Genomic DNA, 22,457 nt, shown 5'->3' with positions numbered 1-22,457 from the left:
AGCTTCCAATACACATTGTTTATCTTATAAACTTGCACATATTATAACATTTCATTACTTTAAACGATCATTTATCTTTTCCATATATATATATATATATATATATATATATATATATATATATATTGGAAGCTGGTTAATGCTTAGGGAACTTATATTGCAAAATGTAAAAGATATAGGGAAGTCCCTCCACAATGGAAGTGGCATGACGCGATGTAAAAGGTGGTTTTGGCGGTCGAACTGCGCGGCTCCTCGGCGTGAAGGGTACGCAGTCAGTGGCTAACGGTTGTACGGTACACATCGACGGTGACAAGGGAGGCAAATGGGGGCCGCTTTGCATAGCATTTTGCCTCGGATGTGGATCTGGCTGTTGCTTGGTACTCTCGGCAATAAGGAATGGTTCTAACACATAAAAAATCCGTTGCCAAGATGAAATTTTATAGGGCATTCAAACATCAAGAGTCGTGAGTACAGCTAGCCGCCATGTCGCTTGCCACCACAACTTCGCCACTGTTCCACTAACTTCATGCGTACAGATATGTATCAGACCATGGACCAGTTAGTTGTGTGAGTGTTTTAATAACAATTCAAGTGCTATAAACCTGTGTATGGAACCATATCTCCTATCCTGATCATGAACCTATGCTGGGTCCTCTCCTAAGTGTTAATGTGTACCCTGTTCAAGAATCACAAGAGGAGGAGGTATACTTGGAAAAGGCCGGGAGATACAGGAAGATTTCAATTAGATTACATCATGGTCAGACAGAGATTCCGAAATCAGGTACTGGATTGTAAGGAGTACCCAGGAGCACATATAGACTCAGATCACAATATGGTAGTGATGAAGAGTAGGCTCAAGACATTAGTCAGAAAGAATCAATACGCAAAGAAGTGGGATATGGAAGTTCTAAGGAATGATGAGATACGTTTGAAGTTCTCTAACGCTATAATACAGCAATAAGGAATAGCGCAGTAGGCAATATGTACAACAACTAAAAGGGAATAATAAGAGTGGACGATCAAGAACGAAGTGCTCGTATTAAGAATGGTGTAAGACAAGGCTGTAGCCTTTCGCCCCTACTCTTCAATCTGTACATCGAGGAAGCAATGATGGAAATAAAAGAAAGGTTCAGGAGTGGAATTAAAATACAAGGTGAAAGGGTATCAATGATACGATTCGCTGATGACATTGCTATCCTGAGTGAAAGTGAATAAGAATTAAATGATCTGCTGAACGGAATGAACAGTCTAATGAGTGCACAGTATGGTTTGAGAGTAAATCGGAGAAAGACGAAGGTAATGAGAAGTAGTAGAAATGAGAACAGCGAGAAACTTAACATCAGGATTGATGGTCACGAAGTCAATGAAGTTAAGGAATTCTATTACCTAGGCAGTAAAATAACCAATGGCGGACGAAGCAAGGAAGACATCAAAAGCAGACTCGCTATGGCAAAAAAGGCATTTCTGGCCAAGGGAAGTCTACTAATATCAAATACCGGCCTTAATTTGAGGAAATTTCTGAGGATGTACGTCTGGAGTACAGCATTGTATGGTAGTGAAACATGGACTGTGTGAAAACCGGAACAGAAGAGAATCGAAGCATTTGAGATGTGGTACTATAGACGAATATAGAAAATTAGGTGGACCGATAAGGTAAGGAATGAGGAGGTTCTACGTAGAATTGGAGAGGAAAGGAATATGTGGAAAACGCTGATAAGGAGAAGGGACAGGATGATAGGACATCTGCTAAGACATGAGGGAATGACTTCCATGGTACTAGAGGGAACTGTAGAGCGCAAAAACTGTAGAGGAAGACAGACATTGGAATACGTCAAGCAAATAATTGAGGACGTAGGTTGCAAGTGCTACTCTAAGATGAAGAGGTTAGCACAGGAAAGGAATTCGTGGCGGGCCGCATCAAACCAGTCAATAGACGGATGAAAAAAAAAAACAGCCCACCTTTATGTGCCGTAACGTCTTTCCGCTGTTCATAGGCATTTCGCCTACCAAATTTTCTTTCGTTACACTAGACAGTCTGGTAGCATTTGCAGAAACTCTGATTCGTAAGATGTTTCAATTACGACAGTTTCCATTTTCCATATCGAACATTAGACTTAAGGCAGGCTATGGTTCAAAAATGGTTCAAATGGCTCTACGCACCATGGGACTTAACATCTGAGGTCATCAGCCCCTACACTTAGCCTACTTAAACCTAACTAACCTCAGGACACCACACACATCCATGCCCGAGGCAGGATTTGGGCCTGCGTCCGTAGCAGTAGTGTGGTTCCAGATTGAAGGCCCTACAACGACTCGGCCACAGTAGCCAGCAAATCAGGCCGTGGAATAAGTTGACTTTAGAATACATCACTATGGACCACTAGGAGGCTGTCTACAGAAGTATGTAATGAAGTAAAGATTATGAACTACCACTTTGTCAGTGATTTGTAGATTTTGAGGGACTTGTCGACTCAGTTGGAACGTAATATGAAGTAACAGTCGTTGATGGTCAAAGTATGTTTCACTTTGGGGCAATATAGCAAAGAGGTCAATAGCACTTCATCAGATTTCATCATGATACTGAAAAACTGGAAGCGGAAAGAGAAGCAATAACGATACAGCTGTGAGCAACCTAGTTAAATACTTTTTCTGCTTTCATTATAGATTTTTATTGCACAATTGATAGTTCGTTAGTGCCATTATTTCTTATTAATTCAAATGTATCTGGTAGGTCATAAATTATCGATGTATGTTTAGGTAGTTTTGCTTCCCTTTTCTTGAGTCAAGAACGAACTGTCCATAGTGGACGGCCGTGACGCCAGACCGTTGCTGCTGATAGTTTCGTGTGTGGCGAAGCTGAAAATTGCTGCATGAAGTGGATCGCCGCACGCGAGAGCAGGGCAGCGATTAACGTGACAAGAATTGTGAGCTGTTGTGTCCAATGGAAGAATTGCGATTAACTATGAATAGACTCTAAACTGCAGATATACCTCAGCAGATAAAAGAAGAACGTAGTACAGGAAGTTTCAGAAGTAGGCTCCAAACTTAATTGTAAACAAAGATAATTAGTAAACAACGTACCAGAAAAAAGAACATACTGACAAAGAAGTGAGTGAACCATTGGAAGAGTCTATATTCAGCTGGCCTAAATATAAAATCCCTGAAAGGAGAGAAAAAGAGATAAACTGAAAAGTAAAAATGTTGCAAGTAACTAGGAGAGGTAGAAAAGCAAATCGATGAGGTTAAATGAAACAACAAGTTTACTGTTACCAGTCACCGTATTATTTATTTCCACGACGCGTTTCGAAGGTTTAAACCTCCATCATCGGGTGGATTTACATTAGTATTACATTTGTGTTACGATTTTACAACACACACACACACACAAACCTAATACTAACTAATGTAAATCCACCCGATGATGGAGGTTTAAATCTTCGAAACGCGTCGTGGAAATAAATAAAACGTTGACTGGTAACAGTAAACTAGTTGTTTCATTTAATGTCTTTAACAGTCACGGTAAAGCCTAACCTAAAAATGTTCGCATTTAAAGTAAATCGATGAGGATATAGATAAGAAAGAGATGTTCATGGCGGACATTTAATCTGACGTACTGATATAAGCTGAGTAGATTTCATTAGAAGAGCAATAGGAACATCAAGATATCCGTAATAAGTTCTCGTCCAGATGAGCCGTGAGCAGGGGCGCATGAAGCAAACGACAATGCGCTGTTGCTACGTCATTAGTAACTGAGATGTAGGGGTGGCCTTTTGTTAATAGAACACACGTCATTTCTCCGCAAGCATAGCAAAAGTTGTATGAGAAAAATCCAGTGATACAATTCTTTTTTAGGTTTTTAGCATCAGCGTTCAAGACCAACTATCCTGACAGTGGGACTGTATGCTACACAACACAATTGAAGGATCACATTTTGAAACGCCATTATTGCCTCAAAGGTGCCCGCAACCTTCTACATCTACATCTACATCCATACTGCGCAAGCCACCTGACGATGTGTGGCGGAGGGTACCTTGAGTACCTCTATCGGTTCTCCCTTCTATTCCAGTCTCGTATTGTTCTTGGAAAGAAGGATTGTCGGTATGCCAGTGCGTGGGCTCTAATCTCTCCGATTTAATCTTCATGGTCTCTTCGCGAGATATACGTAGGCGGGAGCAATATACTGCTTGACTCCTCGGTGAAGGTATGTTCTCGAAACTTCAACAAAAGCCCGTGCCGAGCTACTGAACGTCTCTCTTGCAGAGGCTTCCACTGGAGTTTATCTGTCATCCCTGTAACGCTTTCGCGATTACTAAATGATCCTGTAACGAAGCTCGCTGCTCTCCCTTGGATCTTCTCTGTCTCTTCTATCAACCATATCTGGTACGGATCCCACACTGGTGAGCAGTATTCAAGCATTGGCGAAAAAGTGTACTATAACCTACGTCCTTTGTTTTCGGACTGCATTTCCTTAGGATTCTTCCAATGAATCTCAGTTTGGCATCTGCTTTACCGACGATCAACTTTATATGATCATTCCATTTTAAATCACTCCTAATGCCTACTCCCAGATAATTTATGGAATTAACTGCTTCCAGTTGCGGACCTGCTATATTGTAGGTAAATGATAAAGGATCATTCTTTCTATCTATTCGCAGCACATTACACTGTTCTACATTGCGATTCAATTGCCATTCCCTGCACCATGCGTCAATTCGCTGCAAATCCTCCTACATTTCAGTACAATTTTCCATTGTTATAACCTCTTGATATACCACAGCATCATCCGCAAAAAGCCTCAGTGAACTTCCGATGTTATCTACAAGGTCATTTATGTATATTGTGAAAAGCAACGGTCCTACGACACTCCCCTGCGGCACACCTGAAATCACACCTACTTCGGAAGACTTCTCTCCATTGAGAATGACATGCTGCGTTCTGTTATCTAGAAACTCTTCAATCCAATCACACAATTGGCCTGATAGTCCATATGCGACTGTGGGGAACTGTATCGAACGTCTTGTGGAAGTCATGAAACACGGCATCTACCTGGGAATCCGTGTCTATGGCCCTCTCTCGTGGACGAATAGCGCGAGCTGGGTTTCACACGATCGTTTTTTTCGAAACCCATGCTGATTCCTACAGAGTAGATTTCTAGTTTCCAGAAAAGTCATTTTACAAAACTAATGACGTTAGAGATGTAGGTCTATAGTTCTGCACATCTGTTCGACGTCCCTTCTCTTCTAGAGACCTACGGTACACCGCTGCAAGAAGAGGGGCAAGTTTCTTCGCGTACTCTGTGTAAAATCGAACTGGTATCCCATCAGGTCCAGCGGCCTTTCCTCTTTTCAGCGATTTTAATTGTTTCTCTATCCCTCTGTCGTCTATTTCGATATCTACCATTTTGTCATCTGTGCGACAATCTAGAGAAGGAAGTACAGTGCATCAGCTGTAATGGTGCAAGGGCATGGCATCCTGTGACCTCACCCTCGCATCCTCGTGTTCGGCGATGCTTCAGACAGCGAGGTGTCGATACTTGGGTCAGAGCTCGAACATTCATGTGACGTGTAAGGTGGATTAATGATGCCACATGGGCACCAAATTTACCGCAATTCTTCCAAACGCCACCATGGACTTGTCACATTATGTAACGGTCGTCGAACACTGTCATACCCCCGTTTCACCTCTTCTTTGGACACCTCTGAGGTGGTCATAAGTGCGAAACTTTCAGACACAGTGCCACTTAGAATCGACAGGGAAGGCCTTAGGAGGTGACGAATAGGTCGTCAATGAAGCAATCCCTTTCCTTGAGGAGGGGAACGGGTGTGGACGGTCATACATTTTGATACATTTTGTGTCGATAACGACAGCTGGCAGTGTAATGAGCAAAGGACGACATTTCTGACAATCTGATGACACGTCTGACGCCCTTGCCTAAGGCCATTGCGGACCTGCATCTCCACTGAACGTGACTGAACGCCCTTAAAGTACTATGCGACGGCAGGTTTTGCTGTGGTGTGCAGGATGGTGCCATTAGGGACCGTTCAAAACCTTGAAAGTTTACCGTATAACCTCCTTGCCTAGGGACGCCAGATGAAAGTTCATGTCGCCAAGCCCTGAATCAAAATTGAGCAACGGATAACTGGGGAGGGGAGCTTGAGAGCGCTACCTAGAGAGCGTGCCCTTTCTGTACGATACTAGGCAAGGAGCTGGAGGGCTCACACGCTGATGTGTGGGTCCCTGCATTCTATATCTTTTATTTTAAATCAGTTCCTTTAACTAGACTTCTTTGTGATTTTTAAGGTATGTTAAAGATTGATGACAATTGATTACGTATTTATTTTAAATATTATCACTCGATTTTACAGCGATTGCAGCAATTGTTCCTGTTTACAGATATTAAAATTTTATAACTTATAGCTCGGGTATATTATATACTAATCTGCATGCACATTTCTACGGGCAAGACGGAATTTCGTTGGTCAAATGAATACCACCAAAACTTCCCAATATTTTACATAGGACATTCACTATGTGAGGAAGATAACGGGCAAACTGGGGACCAGATACATTAACACAGGGGGTCAAATTTCCTAAATTAACGAGATCATTCTTTTCCTTACACAATCCGAACCTGAAATAAAAGAATTAGTACAAATATTCAAATACCTCTCTTTCATGTGTGAACATTGAGACAGACGCACTGATGGCACGTCTGCTCACTTACTCGTCTTCTGTAACACCTCCAAGAATATGGCGGAAACCCGGAGGGCTTCCTGGACCCCGGTGGAGGGGGTGGTCGAACCACTTGACCGTGACCAACCTCTCCACCCCAAATCTTGTGAAAGTATTTGACTATTACCTGTCTGTGCTGTCTCTCTGATCCCCTACCCAGGAGTTAAGGTTGGCACTACTATACTACAGAACTACTTCCCAACTAAGATTTGGCCACGCTTTACGGAAAGCTGTGAGGAGGATTAGGAAAGTTCATGTGCAGATTCACATTCACGTACAAGAAATGCATAATACACGACAGATGTATATACGTATTATGAAGCCTGACACATTTCTTTCCAACCGTCCACATGGGTTCTGTTGCACCCGCGGCCGGCCGCGTCGTGTAATAAAATTGGCTGCGGAGCCGCCTCTGTTTCTACTTCCCGGTGCGAGGGAGCAGCGAAACCTCCTGCTTATAGAGCGGAAACTACTGTACTGTTTCAACCTTTCGACGAAATGTGAACAAAGCAACAAAGGTGCTTACGCTCTCAAAGCCCTCCAGTACTGCGCTTTCCTCTAGCGTGATCACCGAGGGGTGCGACTTTGTCAGGTGCCTGAAAAAAATGACAACTTCACCCTTTAAGACCCCCCCCCCCCCCCCTTGGTGGCACCCACAGATCTTTGTTGAGCAGTTTAAAAAAGAGCCTGTACAATGCCAAACTGTGACGAAGTGCAAGGTACTTGCACGTAAGCTACATTGATGTTGTTGCGCCAGCCGGTAGGCAAGGGAAATCGTAAGGGTGTCAAGAGCACGCCTGTCTGCAAGCGCCTAGGGATGCCTCACAATGTCTCTGTACAGACACATTTTTAAAGTGTTCAACTAAGGCTAGCGGGTGGCACCGAAGAATGAACTATTTGAAATGTTAATGCAGAACAGGGAATCAGCGATCATAAAGCGGTTACTGCATCGATGATTTCAGCCGTAAATAGAAATATTAAAAAAAGGTAGGAAGATTTTTCTGTTTAGCAAAAGTGACAAAAAGCAGATTTCAGAGTATCTGACGGCTCAACACAAAAGTTTTGTTTTAAGTTCAGATAGTGTTGAGGATCAGTGGACAAAGTTCAATACCATCGTACAATATGCGTTACATGACTATGTGCCAATTAAGATCGTAAGAGATGGAAAAGAGCCACCGTGGTACAACAACAGCGTTAGAAAACTGCTGCGGAAACAAAGGGAACTTCACAGCAAACATAAACATAGCCAACACCTTGCACACACACAAAAATTATGCGAACCGAAATGTCATGTGAGGATGGCCATGCGAGAGGCGTTCTATGAATTCGAAAGTGAAGTTCTATGTACTGACTTGGCAGAAAATTTTGGTCTTATGTCAAAGCGGTAGGTGGATCAAAACAAAATGTCCAGACAATCTGTGACCAAAATGGTACTGAATCACAGGATATCAGACTAAAGGCCGAAATGCTAAATGCCTTTTTCCAAAGCTGTTTCACAGAGGGAGACTGCACTGTAGTTCCTTCTCTAGATTGTCGCACAGATGACAAAATGGTAGATATCGAAATAGAAGACAGAGGGATAGAGAAACAATGAAAATCGCATAAAAGAGGAAAGGCCGCTGGACATGATGGGATACCCGATCGATTTTACACAGAGTACGCGAAGGAAGTTGTCCCCAGTTTGCAGCAGTGTACCGTAGGTCTCTAGAAGAGCGTATCGTTCCAAAGGATTGGAAAAGGGCACAGATCATCCCCGTTTTCAAGAAGGGACGTCGAACAGATGTGCAAAACTATAGACCTATATCTCCAACGTCAATCAGTTGTAGAATTTTGGAACACGTATTACGTTCGAGTAATGACCTTTCTGAAAACTAGAAATCTACTCTGTAGGAATCAGCATGGGTTTCGAAATGGACGATCGTGTGAAACCCAGCTCGCGCTATTCGTCCACGAGACTCAGAGGGCCATAGACACGGGTTCCCAGGTAGATTCCGTGTTTACTGACTTCCGCAAGGCGTTCGATACAGTTCCCCACAGTCGTTTAATGAACAAAGTAAGAGCACATGGACTATCAGAACAATTGTGTGATTGGATTGAAGATTTCCTAGATAACACAATGCAGCATGTCATTCTCAATGGAGTGTTGCTATTCACAGTATACATAAATGACCTTGTGGATGACATCGGAAGTTCACTGAGGCTTTTTGAGGAGGTGAAAGAAGAAGTTGATAACTTTCTGAACAGCATGGCGGAGAGCTGGCACGACATGGGCACACAAAAACTGACACAGCGTCTATAAAAATGCATCAACAGAAATGGTGATTATGTCGTGAAAATAGCTAAATGTTCAAGCTGTACATTGATGTAAACCACTGTAGAAATAAACGGTCTATGTACTTATAAAAAATAGGAGACCTTACTTTTAGGATTAGCCTCGTATGTAGAGAACAAACAACGGTTTCTGATTTTTATATCTCTAGCTGCACATTATAGTCTCAACGCAACTAAAGTTCAATCATTGTAGTATGTACCGTAGATCCCTGAGCAGGGGTAAAGGTTTCGAACGTCTGTATACGTAGGCGGTCAGTATAGTTTTATGTTGGAGGAAACTTCGTTCCAAATACTGTGTTTATTGCGCGAGAGCTCAGTGCGGCCGTTGGACAGCGGTTTTCGTAACCCCGCGGAAGGATGCGGTCGAGTCGCAGGATGCGGGATGTGGCCGTCCGCTTCTGCGAAGCTCACACCGGCTGCCCCGGGCTCCTGCCGCCAGCGCGGACAATAATAAATTCGTGCAGCCCAGCGGCCTCGTGCACTTCTTCCAACTGGACGCCACTTCGACGACTTGTGTATCCCTAACCTACCCCATCACTACTACCGGGGAAAAGACACCTACAGTCTAACACGGAATGCGAACCGCGTGTCGTTATGTGACGAAGGAAAGGCAATGCATGAAATCAATTGTAGCCACAAAGCTACAAATAACAGGTATAGCGGCTGCAAGAACAGCTTCCCAGCAACCTGAAGATAGATACCTATAAGCCCATTACCCAAGAATAAATCCGTCAAGGAGTCCTCCGACAAACGAGTACCAATCAGATTTCAGCAAAAATCGCAAAACTAAGAGTAATCTTTTAAAGCTTACGGAAGAACTGAAAATACACTACTGGCCATTAAAATTGTTACACCACGAAGATGACGTGCTACAGACGCGAAATTTAACCGCCAGGAAGAAGACGCTGTGATATGCAAATGATTAGCTTTTCAGAGCATTCACACAAGGTTGGTGCAGGTTGCGACACCTACAACGTGATGACATGAGGAAAGTTTCCAACCGATTTCTCATATACAAACAGTAGTTGACCGGCATTGCCTGGTGAAACGTTGTTGTGATGCCTCATGTAAGGAGGAGAAATGCGTACCCTTACGTGGCCGACTTTGATAAAGGTCGGATTGTAGCCTATTGCGACTGCGGTTTGTCGTATCGCGACATTGCTGCTCGCGTTGGTCGAGATCCAATGACTGTTGGCAGAATATGGAATTGGTGGGTTCAGGAGCGTAATATGGAACGCCGTGCTGGATCTCAACGTCATCATATCCCTAGCAGTCGACATGACAGGCATGTTATCCGCATGGCTGTAACGGATCGTGCAGCCACGTCTCGATCCCTGAGTCAAAAGATGAGGACCTTTGCTTGACAACAACCATCTGCACGAACAGTTCGACGACGTTTGCAGCACCATGGACTATCAGCTCGGAGACCATGGCTGCGGTTACCCTTGACGCTACATCACAGACAGGAGCGCCTGCGATGGTGTACTCAACGACGAACCTGGACTCACGAATGGCAAAAGGTCATTTTTTCGGATGAATCCAGGTTCTGTTTACAGCATCATGATGGTCGCATCCGTGTTTGGCGACATCGCGATGAACGCACGTTGAAAGCGTGTATTTGTCATCGCCATACTGGTGTATCACCCAGTTTGATGGTATGGGGAGCCATTGGTTACACGTCTCGGTCACCTCTTGTTCGCACTGACGGCACTTTGAACGTTACATTTCAGATGTGTTACGACCCGTGGCTCTACCCTTCATTCGATCCCTGCGAAACCCTACATTTCAGCAGGATAATGCACGACTCCATGTTGCAGGTCCTGTACGGGCCATCCTGGATACAGAAAATGTTCGACTGCTGCGCTGGCCAGCACATACTCCAGATCTCTCCCCAATTGAAAACGTCTGGCCAATGGTGGCCAAGAAACTGGCTCGTCACAATACGCCAGACACTACTCTTGATGAACTGTGGTATAGTGTTTAAGCTGCATGGGCAGCTGACCTGTACACGCCATCCAAGCTCTATTTCACTAAGTGCCAAGGCGTATCAAGGCCGTTATTACGGCCAGAGGTAGTTGTTCTGGGGACTGATTTCTCAGGATCTATGCACCCAAATTGCTTGAAAATGTAATCATATGTCAGTTCTAGTATAATATATTTGTCCAATGAATACCCGTTTATCACCTGCATTTCTTCTTGGTGTAGCAGTTTTAATGGCCAGTAGTGTAGTTATGTATTAGGTTGCTGCAAAAGTTCGAGGCGTGTTTACTTATTATGTTGGCATTCCAGCTGCTATGAGGTTGTTTACCGATTGTCGCTATTCATTTGTAGTTCAGTTCTTCTATTTGAGTTTAAATATTGTCATTTTGTGATCTGGAGATAGTGAGTGGAACTTTGAGCGCTAGAATAAGGGTTGCCAGGTCGACAGATCAGAACATTTCCTATATATTCTGCTGTTTTAGTTAAATACAGGAGTGTCAGTAGGGAAAACAGCCAGAAACACTTGTGTCGTGTACGGAAATAATACCGCTGGATACGGCGGGACCAAAAAAATGGTTTTCTCGTTTTAAGGAGGACCCTTTTGACATAAGCGACTCTCCACGTTCAGGAAGACCTGCGGGATCTGATAAGGGTCGTTTGAAAGCATTAATCTACTATGATCCACGTCATTGTACTAGTGAAGAAGGCAGACAAAAAATTTAACGATACATTGCGCTGCATTACCGGTTCCATCAAATCAACCCAACGCCACTGGTTACCTGTACTGACACACCTCCCTACACGTCACTTAAGGCGGAAACAAGCTCTACTGAGGGAGGCCAAGAAAATCCCCCCTCTCTACCACTGCACCAGGAATTCTGTCATCTTCCACAGCGACGATTGCGATCAAGAAGACAAGCAAGTGTAATTGCAGGACAACTCATGGCGGATGGTTTTGATCTAAATAAAAGCTGGAAACATGAACGGTCAGCCCGCATCTCGTGGTCGTGCGGTAGCGTTCTCGCTTCCCACGCCCGGGTTCCCGGGTTCGATTCCCGGCGGGGTCAAGGATTTTCTCTGCCTCGTGATGGCTGGGTGTTCTGTGATGTCCTTAGGTTAGTTAGGTTTAAGTAGTTCTAAGTTCTAGGGGACTGATGACTATAGATGTTAAGTCCCATAGTGCTCAGAGCCATTTGAACCTTTTTGAACCATGAATGGTCAACAAAAACATTGGGAACAAGAGGCCACCGCCTTGATCCCACAAAGAAACCGAAAGGTTTTGACCTACTGAGGAACCTTTGGTGCCGCCTCAACAGGTTAAGGACTGGACATAGTTGTTGTAGGTACGTCAGGTACAAATGGAGATGGATCAGTTCACCAATGTGTGGATGTAATCAAGAAGGGCAGACAATTGAACATTTAGTCCAACGCTGTCCACTTCATTCATACACTACAATTCTCGATGACTTGTTCACTCTCACACCCAGCTTAATTAACTGGTTGAAAAACACGGACATTAAGGTTTAATCTTGTCTAATATCATATGTATATTGTATAAAATCATTTGCCTTACATCAACCGTATATTGTATAAAATCACCATTGTTGTTGTTGTTGTGGTCTTCAGTCCTGAGACTGGTTTGATGCAGCTCTCCATGCTACCCTATCCTGTGCAAGTTTCTTCATCTCCCAGTACCTACTGCAACCTACATCCTTCTGAATCTGCTTAGTGTATTCATCTCTTGGTCTCCCTCTACGATTTTTACCCTCCACGCTGCCCTCCAATACTAAATTGGTGATCCCTTGATGCCTCAGAACATGTCCTACCAACTGATCCCTTCTTCTAGTCAAGATGTGCCACAAACTTCTCTTCTCCCCAATCCTATTCAATACTTCCTCATTAGTTATGTGATCTACCCATCTAATCTTCAGCATTCTTCTGTAGCACCACATTTCGAAAGCCTCTATTCTCTTCCTGTCCAAACTATTTATCGTCCTTGTTTCACTTCCATACATGGCTACACTCCACACGAATAAATAAATAAATTGTACTAGAGAACTGGTAAATGTGGTGAACAGCGACCATCGCACTGTCGTGCAACGTTAGCATGCAATGGGAAAGGTTCAAAAATCGGCTGTACGCGTACCGCATGCTCTAAGCCCAATCCACAAAAATCAGTGGATGTGTTATGTGCATCTCTGATTATTCGTCATAAATTGGCTCGTGAACAGCACCTATCATTCCCATCCTGTACTGTTACTGATGATGCTAAGGCAAGGAAAAGAAAGGAATGGTTGAGCTCGAACAAAGAAGCAGCTCCCCGTACAAAGACTTGCGCGCATCCACAAAAGATAATGTTGTGCACCTGATAGAACAGTGACGGTGTGGTGTACTACGAATTGCTTCCCCGATGTGTCACCATCACTGCTGACATTTAGTGTCGACAAATGAGACGTCTTGCGGGCGCAGTCCAAGACTATGATCTGTGCGTGAAGTGATGGTAATCCATGATACCTGATGCCCGCGTTCTGCTAGGGTGACAGCAAACGCTGTACAGGAGCTGAGTTGGGAAGTCATTCCGTGCCCACCTTATTCACCTGAACTTGCGACCTCAGATTTTTCACCTTTTCCGATCTCTATCGAACAGCCGGGTAAATATGCGCTCCGAACATGGCTCGATGGGTCTTTCACCTCAATCCATTCGATTTCTACATTCATGGGGTCGAAAAGTTACCCCAGAGGTGGGAGGCTGTTCTACTTAGTGAAGGAGAAAATATTGCAGATGACTAAAGTCTCTGTTATGTGCATCTTTTCTGTTTATTAAACTTATGGAAACACGCTACGAACTGATGTACCACCCCTGTAGAGACAAGGAGCAACCATTACGCACTTTCGGACTTCAGATAACCTTTCGACTGTGTCGAATTTGACGTTCCACTTGCAAAACTCACAAGCCAAAATTTTTCTTCAAATGCTATCAGAGGAATGAGTTCACACTGGTGCTCCTCAAGCACCAGTACTAGGTCCATTACTATTACTATCGAATGTTAATGATGTTTCAACTAATCTCTGCCATTGCAAGTATCATTCGTTTGCTGACGACCGTCACTTATACCTAATAAGCTGCTGCTGTCCTAGATCGAAAGGGCGTTACTTTATCGTAACGAAATGAAAGTAATTGAGCGTAAATTCCATGAACAGACAATCCTTGATGAGGCACAGAGAAAGTTCGGCTGCAGTGATTGGGACCGGTGACCTCGTTGTTTGGTCTCGTCCCCCAAATCAACCAATCAACAATGATTCAGATCATTGTAAAGTCCTCGCCTAATACCCTAATACCATTAATAGCTGTTAAGATTAAGTGATTACAAGAGTTTGATTTATCTTCATTCCCCTTATTTTTAAATAAAAAGTTGGGATTTTGATGACTGTACTATACCAGAACTGCAACGAAAACTTCCCCACACTAGTACTGGTTAATCTGATCCTATACAGTATTTCTCAAGGCATCTGCAATTTCTTTTCCAGGGCTTCCAGAGTGGCGTCTCATCCATAACATTTTGAATTTGTGTGCCTCCTCTTACACACTCACGATTTCAATGACCGATTTACTTAAAGGATATGTACAAATGTTAAGGGCGTCACTAACTAATCAGAGGGCAGACAATGATTACAGTATCTTCAGTAGTCTCCCTTGAAAATAAATGGTGATTCCCAGGGAAGGGGAAAATGAAAAAGTCGCGGAAAACACATTGATGGAAAAAAAATTGGAAGATAAAAAAATAATCAGTGTCAAATAATGAAATATCGGGAATATTTTTGTCTAAGTAACAAGCCTATAAGAGTAGGCTGAAGTGCAAGAGATCAGTCAGGAAGAATCAACACACAAAAAAGGCTATAGACACTGCAATAAGAAATAGCTCAGTAGGCAGTTCAGTTGAAGGGGGATGGGCATCTTTGAAAAGGGCAGTCACGGAAGTTGGAGATAAAAACATAGGTACAAAGAAAGAAAGTGCGCAGAGACCATAGGTAACAGAATAAATACTAAGGTTGCTCGATTAAAGAAGGAAGTACAAAAATGTTCAGGGAAATTCAGGAACACAGACATATTGGTCTCTGAGCAATGAAGTAATTAGCAGTTGCAGGGAAGTAAAAAGGAAGTGGCTGCATGAAACATGTGAAGAAATCCAAAAAGAAACTATTGTGGGAATGCCTCATTTACGACACAGAAATGTCAAAATCCCACTGTTAAATGCAGAGGAGAGAACGGATAAGTGGAAAGAGAACATTATAGGCATCTATGAGGGAGAAGATTTGCCTAATATGATAGATGTTGGTATGTAGAATTTATGAATTTGGCAATATACCGTCGGACTTTCGGAAAAATATAGTCTACACAATTTCAAAGACTCAAGAGCTGAGAAGTGCTAGAATTATCGTACAATCGGCTTAACAGCTCTTGCATGCAAGTTGCTGACGTAAGTAATATAGAGAAAAATGGAAAATAAAATTGAGGATATGCTAGATGATGATAGGTTTTTCTTTAGGAAAGATAAGGGCTCCAAAGATGTAGTGCTGACGTTGCGGTTAAAAGTGGAAGCAAGACTAAAGAAAAACCAAGACACGTTCAAAATATTAGTCAACCTAGAAAACGTGTTCGACAATGAAAAGTCGTCCAAGACGTTCGAAATTCTGAGAAAAGTAGGGGTAAGCTACAGGGAGAAACGGGTAATATACAAGTAAGAGAGCCAAGACGGAATAATAAGAGTGGAAGACCAAGAACGAAATGCTTTCGCCTCTACCGTTCAACCTATACGTCGAAAAAGCAATGATGGAAGTAAAAGAAAGGTCCAAGAGTGGAATTAAAATTCAAGGCGAAAGGATATCAACGATAAGATTTCCTGATGATATTCCTATTCTCAGTGAAAGTGGAGTTTCATCAGCTGCTGAATGAAATGAGCAGTCTAATGAGTGCAGAATATGAATTGAGAGTAAATCAAAGAAAGCCTGAAGTAATGAGAAGTAGCAGAAATGAGAACAGTGTGAAACTTAACATCAGGACTGATGGTCAAGAAGTAAATGAAGTTAAGGAATTCTGCTACCTAGGCAGAAAAATAACGGACGGAGCAAGGAGCACATCAAAGCAGACTAGCAATGGCAGAAAAGGCTTTCCTGGCCAGGAGGAGTCTGCTAGTGTCAAACATAGGCCTTAATTTGAGGAGGAAATTTCTGAGAATACACGTCTGGAACGCAGCACTGCGTGGTATCGAAACATGATTGTGGGAAAACCGGAAAAGAAGAGAATCGAAGGATTTGCGATGTGGTGCTATAGAATAATGTTGAAAATTTGGTGGACGGATAAGATAAGAAATGAGGATGTTGTGCGCAAAATCGGAAAGAAATGAGTATATGGAAAACACTGACAGGAAGAGGAGACAGGATGATAGGACATCTGTTAAGACAACAGGGAATAATAATTTCGTTGGTTTTAGAAGGGGCTGTAGAGCGTAAAAACTGTAGAAGAAGACAGATACTGGCGTATATGCGGTAGATGGTGACGTAGGTCGAAAGTGCTACTCTGAGATGAAGAGGTTGGCACAGGAGAGGAATTCGTGGAGGGGCTGCATCAAACCAGTCAGAGTACTGATGACTCAAAAAAGAGTGTAACATATTCTACTGAATAACATTGCACGATCACAGGTTAATGTAAGCGGGAGGTAAGGCACTGCAAATGTGAAAAGTTGGCACAATAATGTCGTTGTAACCGCCAGAGTGTTGAATGAAACCATCCAAACGTGTCTGCATTCTATTATACCGGTGCTGGATGTCAGTTTGTGTGCTGGAGTTCCAAGTCTCTTGTACTTGGTGGTTTAGTATGGGGACAGTTAATGCTGGTTGTGGATGTGATTGCATTTTTCGTCCGATTATGTCACATATGTGCTTGATTGGAGATAAATCTGGTGATTGCGCAAGCCAAGGCATCTGGCTGACATTCTGCAGAGCATTTTCGGCAACAACAGCGGTATGTATGCAAGCGTTATCCTGCTGGAAACAGCCCCTTCAATGATGTCCATAAATGGCAGCACAACAGGTAGAATCACTAGATTGACGTGCAGATTCGCAATCAGGATGCGTGGGTCAATAACGAGTGCTCGTGCTGTCATACGAAATAGCACCCCAGATCAAAACCCCAAGTGTAGGTCCAGCGTGTTTAGCAAGCAGACATTTTGTTTGCAGGCCCTGAATGGCTTCCTTCTAACCAACACAGGGCCATCACTGAAACCGAGGCAGAATCAGCCATTATCAGAAAACACAACAGGCTTGACTCTGAGCTGCAGTGAACTATCGCTTCACATCACTGAAGTCGCAAATGGCGGGTGGTTTGGGATCAAATACAGCGCGTCTGGCTCGGAGCTGTATTTGAATTAATCGATCTGTAACAGTTCCTTGCGTCACTGTGGTGCCAACTGCTACTCACGTTGCCGCTGCAGATGCATTAAGATGTGCCAGAGCCATGTGTTGAATACTATGGTCTTTCCTCTCGGCAGTGCCACGTGGCTGGCCAGAGTCCGGTCCTCTTGAGACCGCACCTTCCAGTAACCACCAATTCCAGCAATCATGTACAGTAGCTACATTCCCACAAGGTCTTTCTGCGACATCGCAGAAGAAACATCCAGCTACTCGTAGCCCTATTACACGACCTCGTTCAAACTTACTGAGATGTTGATAATGGCGTCTTCGCCGCATTAAAGGCATTCTGGACTAGTACAACTCACCACGTCCAATCTCAAAGGTAACTAACGCTTGCGACAGTTACAGCGTGTATTTAAGGCAAACACGATTTGCGTCCTCAAAGTGGCGCTACTAGAGCCATTTTTATAGGCTATAAATGGCGCGAAATTTGAATAGACATCATCTATCAGAGGTAGAAACACACCTACCAATTTTCGTTTATGTCGCACAACTCCATCTTGGTCCGTCAGTTGATTTGATACACCTTAAGATAGGCAACCCAACTAAGGTTTTTTGCTCCCAGAGCAGACGTTGTAAGTTGGGTTGCCTACCTTAAGGTGAATGAAAAATTTTCCGTGCCAATAGGTGATTTACGCCCGGTGTGTATACTGCGAAAGTTACGTCATTGCGATAGAGGATAGGGGAAAGATTCATTCCTAAAACATATACACACGATTTGTGTATGCAGCCGTTTACAGGCTATTGAATAACACACTACTTGCCATTAAAATTGCTACACCTATAAGAAATGCAGATGATAAATGGGTATTTATTGGACAAATATATTATATTAGAACTGACATGTGATTACATTTTCACGCAATTTGGGTGCATAGATCCTGAGAAATCAGTACCCAGAACAACCATCTCTGGCCGTAATAACGGTCGTGATACGCCTGGGCATTGAGTCAAACAGAGCTTGGATGGGGTGTATGGGTACAGCTGCCCATGCAGCTTCAACACGATACCACAGTTCATCAAGAGTAGTGACTGGCGTATTGTGACGAGCCAGTTGCTCGACCACCATTGACTACACGTTTTCAATTGGTGAGAGATCTGGAGAATGTGCTGGCCAGGGTAGCAGTCGAACATTTCATGTATCCAGAAAGGCCCGTACGACATGCGGTCGTGCAGTATCCTGCTGAAATGCAGGGTTTCGCAGGGATCGAATGAAGGGTAGAGCCACGGGTCGTAACACATCTGAAATGTAACGTCCATTGTTCAAAGTGCTGTCAATGCGAACAAGAGGTGACCGAGACGTGTAACCAATGACACCCCATACCATCACGCCAAGTGATACGCCAGTATGGCGATGACGAATACACGCTTCCAATGTACGTTCACCACGATGTCGCCAAACAAGGATGCGACCATCATGATGCTGTAAACAGAACTTGCATTCATCTGAAAAAATGACGTTTTGCCATTGTGCACCCAGGTTCGTCGTTGAGTACACCATCGTAGGCGATCCTGTCTGTGATGCAGCGTTAAGGGTAACCGCAGCCATGGTCTCCGAGCTGATAGTTCATGCTGCTGCAAACGTCGTCGAACTATTCGTGCAGATGGTTGTTGTCTTGCAAACGTCCCCATCTGTTGACTCAGGGATCGAGACGTGGCTGCGTGATTCGTTACAGCCATGAGGATAAGATGCCTGTCATCTCGACTGCTAGTGATACGAGGCCGTTGGGATCCAGCACGGCGTTCCGTATTACCCTACTGAACCCACAGATTCCATATTCTACTAATAGTCATTGGATCCCGACCAACGCGAGCAGTAATGTCGCGATACGATAAACCGCAATCGCGATAGGCTAGAATCCGACCTGTATCAAAGTCGGAAACGTGATGATACGTATTTCTCCTCTTTACACGAGGCATCACAACAACGTTTCACCAGGCAACGCCGGGCAACAGCTGTTTGTGTATGAGCAATCTGTTGGAAACTTCCCTCATGTCAGCACGTTGTAGGTGCCGCCACCGGCACTAACCTTGTGTGAATGCTCTGAAAACCTTATTTATTTATTTATTTATTTAAATGTCAAATTCCGTAGGATCAAATTGAGGAGCAAATCTCCAAGGTCATGGAACGTGTCAGTACATGAAATTACAACATAAAAAGTAATAACAGATAAAAATAAATGTTCATGAATCTAAAAGTAAATCAGTCAATAAGTTTAAGCAAACTCTATCAGCAATACAATGAAAATCAGCTTAATTTTTCAAGGAACTCCTCGACAGAATAGAAGGAGTGACCCATGAGGAAACTCTTCAGTTTCAATTTGAAAGCGCGTGGATTACTGCTAAGATTTTTTAATTCGAGTGGCAGCTTATTGAAAATGGATGTAGCAGTATACTGCACACCTTTTTGCACAAGAGTTAAGGAAGTCCGATCCAAATGGAGGTTTGACTTCTGCCGAGTATTAACCGAGTGAAAGCTGATTATTGTTGGAAATAAACTAATATTGGTAAAAAAAACGACAATAAGGAATATACATATTGCGAGGCCAATGTCAAAATACCCAGACTCGTGAAAAGAGGTCGACAAGAGGTTCGTCAACTCACACAACTTATTGCCCGAACCGCCCGTTTCTGAGACAAAAATTTCCTTCTAGAATGGGAAGAGTTACCCCAAAACATAATACCACACGACATAAGTGAATGAAAATAAGCAAAGTAGACTAATTTACGTGTCGAAATATCACTCACTTTCGATACCGTTCGAATAGTGAAAATGGCGGTATTAAGTCTTTGAACAAGGTCCTGAATGTGGGCTTTCCACGACAGCTTACTATCTATCTGAACACCTAGGAATTTGAACTGTTCAGTTTCACAAATCATATACCCGTTCTGTGATATTAAAACGGCAGGTTTTGTTGAATTGTGTGTTTGGAACTGTAAAAACTGTGATTTAACGTTAGTTTATTTTCTACAAGCCATGAACTGAGGTCATGTACTGCTCTACTTGAATCCGAGTCAATGTTGCACACTACATCCTTTGCTACCAAGCTAGTGTCATCAGCAAACATAAATATTTTAGAGTTACCCATAATACTAGAGGGCATATCATTTATATAAATAAGGAACAGGAGCGGCCCCAACACTGATCCCTGGGGCACCCCCCCCCCCCCCCCACTTGACAGTAGCCCACTCAGATCTCACACCACAGCCGTTATCAACATTGCTAATAATGACCTTTTGCTGCCTGTTGCTAAAGTAAGAGGTGAACCAATTGTGAGCTACTCCCCTTATTCCGTAATGGTCCAACTTCTGGAGCAATATCATTTGCATATCACTACATCTTCTTCCTGCGGTTAAATTTCGCGTCTGAAGCACGTCATCTTCGTGGTGTAGCAATTTTAATGGCCAGTAGTGTATATAGGTTGAGTCAAGTAAGACATAACACCCCTTTCATTTCGTGAACGGTTGCACATATCGAAATGCGGTTTTCGACAAATTTTAGAGCTTCGAGGGGCACATATCCTTGTGTTTGGTTAATGCTGTCAGCGCTGGTATCAACGCATATACTGGGGCAAGTACTTTTTTAATACAACCATATTCTGCATTCGATAGCTCTTGAGAAGACAATTGTAGTGATATAATCTTTGTTAACATTGACGTTCAAAACCGTTGTACGAAAATTCGAGAAATATAATAGAATTTGAGAACATGATGGTTGTAATTGACATTAATGGAGCAAACACACCCAGGCACAGCTCTAATGTTACTTTGTGTCAGAATGTCAAAACATTTGTCTATGTTCTTGTCTGCACAGCTGGTCGGTCATTTCTGCTTCAATATTGGTACACAAAAAAGGAGAAATTGGATATACTACTTATGTGTGGTGGATGTAAACGAAATGCTTTAAAAACAATACAGGACTATCTAACGGAATTTCAGTGTCCGAGGCGCCAGGCAACTGCACGAGTTGGTAAATCGCTAGTGCGGACACCTGCTTGTACTTCGAAAAGAAGACAAGAAAGAGACTGCAACTGATAGAGAACACGAAAAAGCTATTCTGACTGCGACGCTAATGAATCCACACAATGGTAGAGGCATAAAGCCCTGAATGTGGAATCGGTCAGACGAGTGTCATTCGCATCTTGCCTCGACCGGATTTCTATCGACTGTCACTACATCAAGAGCTTGACGACTGTAATTACGAACGTCGTACAGAATTTTACCGGTTTGCCCTTCAGCAATTTAAAGGCGATCCTACGAATTCCAACGCGTACTGTTTGCCGATGAAGTAACATTTACTAAACACGCTAATGTAAATTTTCACAACATGCGCTGCTGGGCAGTCGAAAATCCACACTGCCTCCGTCAATTGCTATATCAACGGCAGTAGAGCATAAACGTATGGTGCGGCATCATAGGAATTTACAATAAGGGGTCTTACTTCATCTCAGGCAGTCATACTCACAGTTTCTGACTTACATTCTGCCGGTGGCTGAATGGTTTGATTCTACCAGCCACGAATTCCTCTCCTGCGCCAACCTCTTCATCTCAGAGTGACACTTGCAATCTACCTCCTGAATTATTTGCTGGATGTATTCCAATCTCTGTCTTCATCTACAGCTTTTGCCCTCTAAAGCTCCCTATAGTACCATGGAAGTCATTTCTTCACGTCATAACAGATGTCCTATCATCCTGTCTCTTCTCCTTGTCAGTGTTTTTTACATATTTCTTTCCTCTCCCATTCTGCACAGAACCTCCTCATTCCTTACCTTATCAGCCGACCTAAATTTCAACATTCGTCTGTAGCACTACACATCTCGTGGTCGTGCGGTTGACTTCTCGCTTCCCGCGCCCGGGTTCCCGGGTTCGGTTCCCGGCGGAGTCTCTGCCTCGTGATGGCTGAGTGTTGTGTGTTGTCCTTAGGTTAGTAAGGTTTAAGTAGT

This window comes from Schistocerca gregaria, chromosome 8 (genome assembly GCF_023897955.1).
Source record: "Schistocerca gregaria isolate iqSchGreg1 chromosome 8, iqSchGreg1.2, whole genome shotgun sequence".
In the NCBI taxonomy this organism is placed as follows: domain Eukaryota; kingdom Metazoa; phylum Arthropoda; class Insecta; order Orthoptera; family Acrididae; genus Schistocerca; species Schistocerca gregaria.
The sequence above is the reverse complement of the archived record's forward strand: the minus strand, read 5'-3'. Positions refer to the sequence as shown.